The sequence below is a fragment of the Teleopsis dalmanni genome, chromosome 2, assembly GCF_002237135.1.
Source record: "Teleopsis dalmanni isolate 2A chromosome 2, ASM223713v2, whole genome shotgun sequence".
In the NCBI taxonomy this organism is placed as follows: domain Eukaryota; kingdom Metazoa; phylum Arthropoda; class Insecta; order Diptera; family Diopsidae; genus Teleopsis; species Teleopsis dalmanni.
The window spans coordinates 62,833,246-62,842,350 of record NC_051847.1 but is presented as its reverse complement, the minus strand read 5'-3'; positions in this window follow the sequence as shown (position 1 = coordinate 62,842,350).

Sequence of the window (9,105 nt, the reverse complement as noted above, 5' to 3'; positions counted from 1 at the left end):
AAACAAGAGTATTCCTTGTAGTTTATATAGTGAATGAAACTTTGTATTAGTTATGGATATTATTTATCGATGTATAACAGTAATATAAATAACATTTGTATAGTTTTTAACTTGTGTAGTCTTCTATCCATTTGCAATTATGAACTAAAATTGTATTGATGTTATAACGATTGTTTTTTTATAAATTCGAATTTCAGAATATTTAATTTTTTCTCATGTAAAATAAAGGTAGAGCTTTATTTATAAATGAAGTAATACTTTACAATTAATATAAAATAGCTGCTAATTGTTCAATGAGAATAATGTACTTTTGATTTAATTAAGTAATAATTTATAAAAATAAAAATTTAAATAAATTCACTTATATTGATCTTTAAACCTTACTGCTAATTACAATTACATTCTTCTCCATTAACAGCCATTAACAGCTTTCTGAACACAAAATAGACTGTATGTTATTTTGTGTTCAGAAAGCTATTATAATAATTTATATACAATATCCAATGTAAAGTTAATTATAGCTTTTATAGAAATTTAATCTTTTTTCATTATATTAAATAAATAACTATTATACTATTACAGCAGTTCTAGCACTAACAATTTTTTAAACTGAATTCCTTGTATATCTATAAAATTATTTCCATGACCTTCAATTTAAGGTACGCAGACACTATAAGTAATTTCGGAAAGATTTACACTTACACCGAAGGAATTATTAAATTTATAATATAAATGATTTGTATTATTTTCTTATTCGATATAGTCTTCTTTCTATTCGATACATATTTCTGAACATGGTTTCAATCACATTAACGTGTCTAAATGGTGGTATGTCGGATGGTATTTAATATGTAAATTTACTTTTAACTGGAAACCAAAAAATAAAACAAAACTATATTGTGATTTTTAGTAGTATTATTATTTAATAATAACATTAAAATTATCAAGTGAAAGTAAATAGAATAGTCCATTTTTGTTAGAATCTTTTGATTTCTAAAACCCATGAATGATTTGTGCGGCGGATAGTAAATTTTATGGACCCACTATTTTAATTTCATTTTAATCTCAAGAGTGTTGTTGTGGATTTATGTTTTACAATTGATACAAATCTGTTTATTTGTCTTCCGTAAAGTATTCAAAGAGATTTTTGAGGGTATTTCATCGACTGCACTTTTAATCCGAAATCAGCAAACGACAAACCTCACATCGAGACTTTATGACTATAAACTTGGAAGATTTTTCACTTCGACTCAAACTTCCATTGTAATCATTTTTGGATGCAGGTTATCTCCTTGAGTCTAACTTTCTCAATAAAATGAAGTATTTAACTAAATTTTGCAGAGGTTTTGATTTAAGACACCTATCTATTTCTTTCGTTTTTATATCAGTGGTAGGAAATTTTTGCCTGAAATGTTTAAAGTTTTTAAATTTAATGTAATTATATTATGTTAAATATTAATGAAAACTGTGCAATAAATAGTTATATAATATTATATTCTAAAAAATTTTAACATGTATTTATAGTTCAGATAGAAATAGTGAAGCAAATTTATAGATCGTAAGAGGCTTTGAGCATTTTGGAACAGAGTATCGGTACTTACGTAAATGCTATTTTGACCAAAATCAGGAAATAGAATTCTATAATGTGTGTTTTGTATTATGCATATAAACAAGTTATTCTCACATGAAGAGTAGAAATAATGATTGTAATATTAATTAATATTATAACATTAATAGATTTCATAATATTTCAATTATGAGATAAGCACTTAAGAGTCGAACTTTTTAGGGGCTGCATATATTAAGTGGTACACAATTTTAATGGATTAAATTTTGATAAATCAAATTAAATTTAAAAATGTGATACATTTAATCCAAATATAAACCAATTATATACAGCACATAGTGCAAAAAATATTATAATTGTTACTAAGAACGAATCGTGTGGAAGTTCCTATACAATAAAAAGTGGGAGGTGGAAAAGTTGTACCAATGCAATGCAATAAAAAATTAAAACTTAATTCCATTACAAAAATATGAAATAAATCTAAAGGATGTATATGTAAGTAATCCATTGTAATAGATATTGAAATCCTTTGTAGAAAGGTTTTCATTTTCATTTGCGAATTATTAATGGTTTTACATGTCTGTAATTATTAGTTCCCTATATTTATTACAAAATTAGTAAAACTATTAGCAATAGTTTAGCAATAATAGTATTAAAACTATTAGTAAAACTATTAGCAATAGGATTAAAAATGACGTTGCGCCACTCGAGCAAAGTTGGGTTTTCAGTACAGAAAACAGAAATTTTTCAATTCAAGGTCATGTGTTATCTTTGTTACGTGTTTTAACAGTTATTAATATATACTCATTTGATAGATAATTAAAATATCTTTTTAATAAGATATTGATGAGCAAAATCGATTAAAAATTATGCGCAAAACACAATAATTAGTTGAGCGACTGTGCTCTGTTTTATATTTCATACCTTTTAGCTGGCATGTACAATTACGTAATAGGTATATGCTACGATTTAGTTAATTATTTATAAAAAATTATAATTTCAATAAAACCCTTTTTTCAGTAATTAATATATTGTGTTTATTATGTTTTATGACATAAATCTGACTATGTGAAGGATAATTTTTATGATAATGTTCAACTACTTGCAGAACATGTTGTTTTTCCTCTTCATATTTTGTCAAAATCGAATTATAATCCATCATAAGCCTAATTCCTCTTTCTATACAATCATTTATCATATGAAGTCTGGCACAGAATTCAAGTGCATCTCTATAATCTTGTGTCTCCATTCATGGCGATGGATCGAAACTGATAAAACTATTAGATACGCAAAAACGATCAAAAAAATTTGTTATCTCTTCGGTAACGAAATCAATAAGGTTCTTTGAGAAAAATAACTTCATTAATGGGTTCTCACTCTTTATCTAACCAGAGATAGCTGAGAGCTTCGATCTATGACCGGTAACTCTACAGTTACTATCTATGCAGATGGCTCAAAGATGGAAGGCGGTAGGGGAGCAGGTATCTTCTCGAAAGATATGCAGATAACATAAGACAGTGCTACCTGCTACTTACAGCGTCTTTCACGGCGAGATATATGCTATCGAAAAAGAGGTCAACATTAGACAATAAAGTACAATTCGTCCTTCGAATATCACGATTTTTGTAGATAGGCCGCACTGAAAGCAATTGAATCTAAATTCCAAGATAGTATTAAAATGTCGCGATTCACTGATGAGCATCAAACATCATAAGGTTTCTTTTTGTTGGACATAGTACATTTCGAATGCTTGGACATAGCAATATTGAAGGGAATGAACTAGCAGATGAGATGGCCAGAAGAGGTTCTGAACTGCATACAGGAGAGGCCGACCTCTCAATACATACACCGATATGTAAACTGTTTAGGATAATAGAGGAAATCAATACAGTTACTAACAATTTATAAACTAACCGCGAAGACTGTAAGGTCGCTAGAATCTTATGGCCTAAGTTGGACAAAAATAAAACGAAAAGCCTTTTAGGCTTTAGCAAACCTGCAGTACATGTGCAGGAGCACTGTGCCATTGCGCCTATGCTTCAACGGTGACGAGTTCCAACAAGTGGATTATGCGGGAGTTGCCAACATGAAGAGGAGGTAAAATCTATCAACCACTTCCTGTGTCTCTGTCCAGGACTTTAAACAAGGCTACTTTAATGTCTTGGGGATCCTTATTTTACTGGCTAGAAAGAGATAACGAAAGCAAACTTATACGATCTCCTCAACTTCATCTGGAAAATCAAATGGTTTAACAAGGATAACAAAGATTAGCAACTCCCATCTCCTGGTAAAATTTTTTGAGGGCATCCCTATGGGCAATATATGTCTCCGAGTAGAAGTGCTGACAACTGTCAGCACGTGCCTTCCGAACATAACCTTACCTAGTGTGGGTTAAAATTTTCACACATATGCTCACTATAAAAATGTGTATATCTCGTACAAATCATCCGAATTATATGTAAATTGATCTCTTAAAATAAACATTTTTAGTAAGTACATGATTTTCGCCATCCATCGAGAATCTTAGATGGCACCTGGGCGCCACAGGTAACCATACCTACAACTACAAAATATGTATAGCGTAGCGATCCGAAACCTTGCATTTGTCAAGGGCGGGAACTAAACTAGAAATGATAAATTGAATCGTTCTGTCTGTGTTATACCAATTTTGTTGAACTGTGACTAAAGATTCAGCTTCCATTTTGAGACAAATTTCTTCATCGAATTTATTCCAAAATAAAATCAATGGAATTTTTAGCAGCTCTTGCTTTGTATGCTAAAAAGATATTAACTTCAGTCATATTTCTCTTTGCTTGCGAAAAAAATCTTGTTTTGACTACATTTTCAATTCTACTTAAATATCTATATAAATTATTAAGTAGAAATGTATTATTTTTATTTTTTATTTATGTTTCTTTCGTTTCTTGTAAACATTTGCGATTGCATTGTGTATGCCATCTAAAAGGTATGAAATATAAAACAGAGCACAGTCGCTCAACTAATTATTGTGTTTTGCGCATAATTTTTAATCGATTTTGCTCATCAATATCTTATTAAAAAGATATTTTAATTATCTATCAAATGAGTATATATTAATAACTGTTAAAACACGTAACAAAGATAAAAAATGACCTTGAATTGAAAAATTTCTGTTTTCTGTACTGAAAACCCAACTTTGCTCGAGTGGCGCAACGTCAGTTTTAATCCTATTGCTCCAAAACTTTGGGAATATCATTTTTTTGGTCAATGGCATATTTCTAGGGGGTGCGCTCATTCAAAACTTCATTTTTAATTTTTCCCTTTATAACGTGAGCCACCCTAGTGTGGCATTTGTACTGAAACTGTGGTAGACCTGTATTGGTTTCAAACTGATGGAGAAATTAATGAAAACCGTACATTCTAATGGCTTAAGAAAATGATTATAATTTTTTTGCATGAAATCCAAGAATCTGATATCCTTGACATGTGGTTGTAACAGTTCGGTGCCTCAATCAACGTAGCCTATCCTGTTTTGATTTTGTGTCACGAAAAACATTGGTGGTATGTAATTTAGTCTTTGATGATATGAAATGGAAAGAATCCGTGCTTTAAAATGTTCAATGGAGAACATTTGAATGAAGTCACACTTAATAACAAGAGCCAAACAATATATTAAAATGGAAATGGATTGATCAAAATCCAAAATTTTAAAAGTATTTTTATTTCGTTTACTTTGGAACCATAAAATGGATAACCATTTGTATATATTTCAGAAGTTGATAACACCAATGCACTCATTTTATAGAAGTTTTTAAGTAAAATTATAATAAAAAATTATGTATATAATAAAATAATTGAGTGAAACTTTTTAACTAAAATATGTAAACGCGTGCCAAAATCGGAATAATTTTCAACTCTTTAACTTTTCATCAAATCACAAACATTCTTTCTTATTTTCAAACCTTTCAAAATTTTTTTTTTAAAAAAATTTTAAGTTTTCACGCGAATTTCCGAAAGGGTTAACTAATACTGCATTTAATACTTCGCATCGGTAATTGTGTGACTTGAGGGTGTTTGTAAGTCTTTTTATTCATATCTCCCGATGAAAAATTATAATATTTATCAATATCAATTATTATTTACATAAAATTAATCTTTTGATTCAGTAAGAAAATGAGAAATACATTATTAATGACAATTCATAGATATTCATAGTTGTGTCTCTTTATTTATGAAATTAAATTAAAATATAAATATATATTGCGTACGAGATACTGTAGTCATTATTGACATCGTATATTTAATGATTAGTTTCAATATATTTTTATTGACCTGATTTTCTTGAAATACTTCAGCATATATTATTTTGAAAGGAATCAGTAATAAGGTAATGTTTACTTCATATAACAAGCGTATTAATAATATGAAGAGAGAAACTTTATAAATATTCAAGTATTTATTATTTTGCTTAACTATTCTATACTTTGTAGCTTCGCTCGTTAATAATATCACTTCTTACGTAAAAAAATTGTTAGATTTTAATTGATTGAATTAAATTAAAAGAAAATAGATGAGTCATTATTAGAAATTGTAGCTATGAAATAGTTAATTGGTCGATGTATCCTTTAAATAATAAAATAATTTATTTTACAACAATTTGCTTATTATTTTGCGGTATCTATTGAAAAGAATTTCGTAATTATGTATAAACTCCTATCCAACACAAGACAACATCTTTTTTGTTGCAAATTCGTTTCGTTGTTATACTTAGATTTGCTTTTGAGTGGTAGTAAGAAGCAATAATGTTCTTGTATTTCTTAGCGCAATTAATTCTCAACTCAACTAAAATGTATGTGTTTTATGTAGGCAAACAGACAAAACACAAAAGAAGAATACCATTAACAGAGGCACCAGAAAAATTAAGGAATTGATAGCTGTTCGGCTTAAAATTTTCGAAGATGATCGCTGAAAAAATAATTTCAATGTTTGAAATCTAAATTAATTTAAATTTGGAAATTATATATCAATATATTTTAAATGCGAATTTCTGAATGCGTGAAAGAATATATAGAAGAATAATTACGTCCTTATAATAGGACGTCAATAAATAGAATGCTAGAGAATTGTATGAGCGACACTTTTACAGTAAGTAACTGAACATAGTCGTAGAGCGTACATTGATAAACCGTTTCCAATTTCCCAACAACGCCAACTAACAGGGTATCTGAAAAATTTGGAAGATGATGGTGTACCCATGGCTATTTTAACTAAATCACGAAATTCAATTCTGTAATGTATGTTGTATATATCTTCTTATAAATATGTTCTAAAAAAAAAAAATTTAAAATAATGATTGTAATATTATTTACTGAATATTTAATAATATTTATTTTAAATGCAAATGTGATTATAATTTTTTCATTTATAAGTGGATATCTTATCATGAGTCGAACGTTTTAGAAGCTGCTTATACTTAGTGGTACATAATATTAATGGAATATTTCTATAGATTATTAATAATCATTAATAATTAATTATTCTAGTTATTATCGGTTGTAAAAATTTTATAAATAGTCTAAGTGAACCAAATAAATTACTGAAGTACTTATTCACAAAATGACTCTACTTTATCTTAAATAATTTTGTGAAAATTAAATGATTATTTAAATTTGAAAATTAAATCAATATAAAAACATTTAAATTATATTTAATTTAAAATTATTTCAGCCAGCAATATAAAAAATATACTACGAAACCTGTTGCATTACATAAACTTTGACATACATTGTGACCGAAAAGCTTTCGGAAATTCTCATTTAAAATTCGCGCGCTGTATATTTTTCGATATTTTAAGTTTATGTAGTTTGGCAGCACTGTCCTTAATTACTATGCCAAAAATGAGCGCGATCTGTCAGACAGTTCGTTTACGGCAGCTGTTGAAACCAGTTCACCTCAGTAGTGCGTTGCGAAAAAAACAATGGAAAAAAATATTGAACAAAGAGTTTGCATCAAATTTTGTTTTTCGAACGAAATTTCGTGTGCAGAATCGTTGCGAATGCTACAAAAGGCTTATGGGGAATCAGTTTTATCGAAAACTCAAGTTTATGAGTGGTACAAAGCCTTTCAGGACTGTCGTACGACCGTCGAAGACATGCCGCGTTCTGGACGACCTTCGACCTCTACCACCGACGAAAACATTGAAAAGGCAAAGGAAATCGTGTTCAAAAATCCTCATGTGAGTGTTAGAGAGATAGCACGAGAGCTAGGCATCGGTCGTGAGATGGCTCGTTTGATTTTGGTGGACAATTTGTGTATGCGACGTGTCAACGCCCGGCTTGTTCCGATTCACCTCAATTTGTTCAACATTATCAACGATTTTAAGGCCAAACATTCAATAAATACCATCGAACAGCCACCGTATTCACCTGATCTTGCACCGTGTGACTTTTTCCTGTTTCCCAACCTCAAATTACCACTCAGAGGAACGCGTTTTGAATCCATAGAAGACGTAAAACAGAATTCGCAGAGGGAACTCAAAGCCATACCGGAAAGCGCCTATAAAAAATGTTTTGATGATTGGAAGAAACGTTGGCATTTGTGTATCGCTTCTAATGGAGCATATTTTGAAGGAGATAAAATAAATATTGATGAAGATTAAGAATTTTGCGTTTTATTTAAAATTTCCGGAAACTTTTCGGTCACAATGTATACACCATTGAGTAACAAAAGGTTCTCATGTGTTTCTATAACCAGTCCTTTCTTTAAAACATATATTATGTTTGCATCTCGTACTGTTGTTAATGTACTCGTGTTCCTCCTTTATTTACTTTACATAGCACACATGACATAGTTTGACATAGACATTACTTGCAGATACTAAACAATTGCAAAATAAATTAAAAATTAACAAAGGTTTTGTTTCAGCAAATAATTATAATTAATATTTTGAAATATATATAGAAACTATTCATTTAAATAGTTCCATCTTGAAAAATATCGGAGCCTTGCAGGGCTAAATAAGAAATTTTATTTTAGTTATATTAAAATACGTATATTTTTTAGGTGGGACGATATATGTGTAGATTGAATATGTCGTGGAGAGATATCTGTTACCATATCTCCAGTCCTCCGAACCTAAAATTGTTTACAATTATTGAAACTTTATATTGATCGCTAGTGTGTTAATACTAATAGTTATATTTTATTGGAAAGTCCACAATTACTGTTGTTGTCTTAAAAATGCTATATGAAACCAAATCTTTTTAAATTAAAAATAATTTATTACTAACATAATAATTGCTAAATTTTTATGTAGCCGAAGAAAGGTGATGTGTATAGAATTATTTAAATTCGAATTGTATTTCAGTTACTAGAAGATTGTTTAAGTGATTTCTGTAGAATTCAGGACAAACCAAAACCTTTAATATTGAACTTGAGGTTTTCAATATACAAAGGATATTTTAAATAGTTTAAATGTTACGACTGTGACTTATTTTTATATATGATTAAGTTTTTCTATCTATAGAATTTTTTTGATGTACCATATAGGAAAGCCTGAA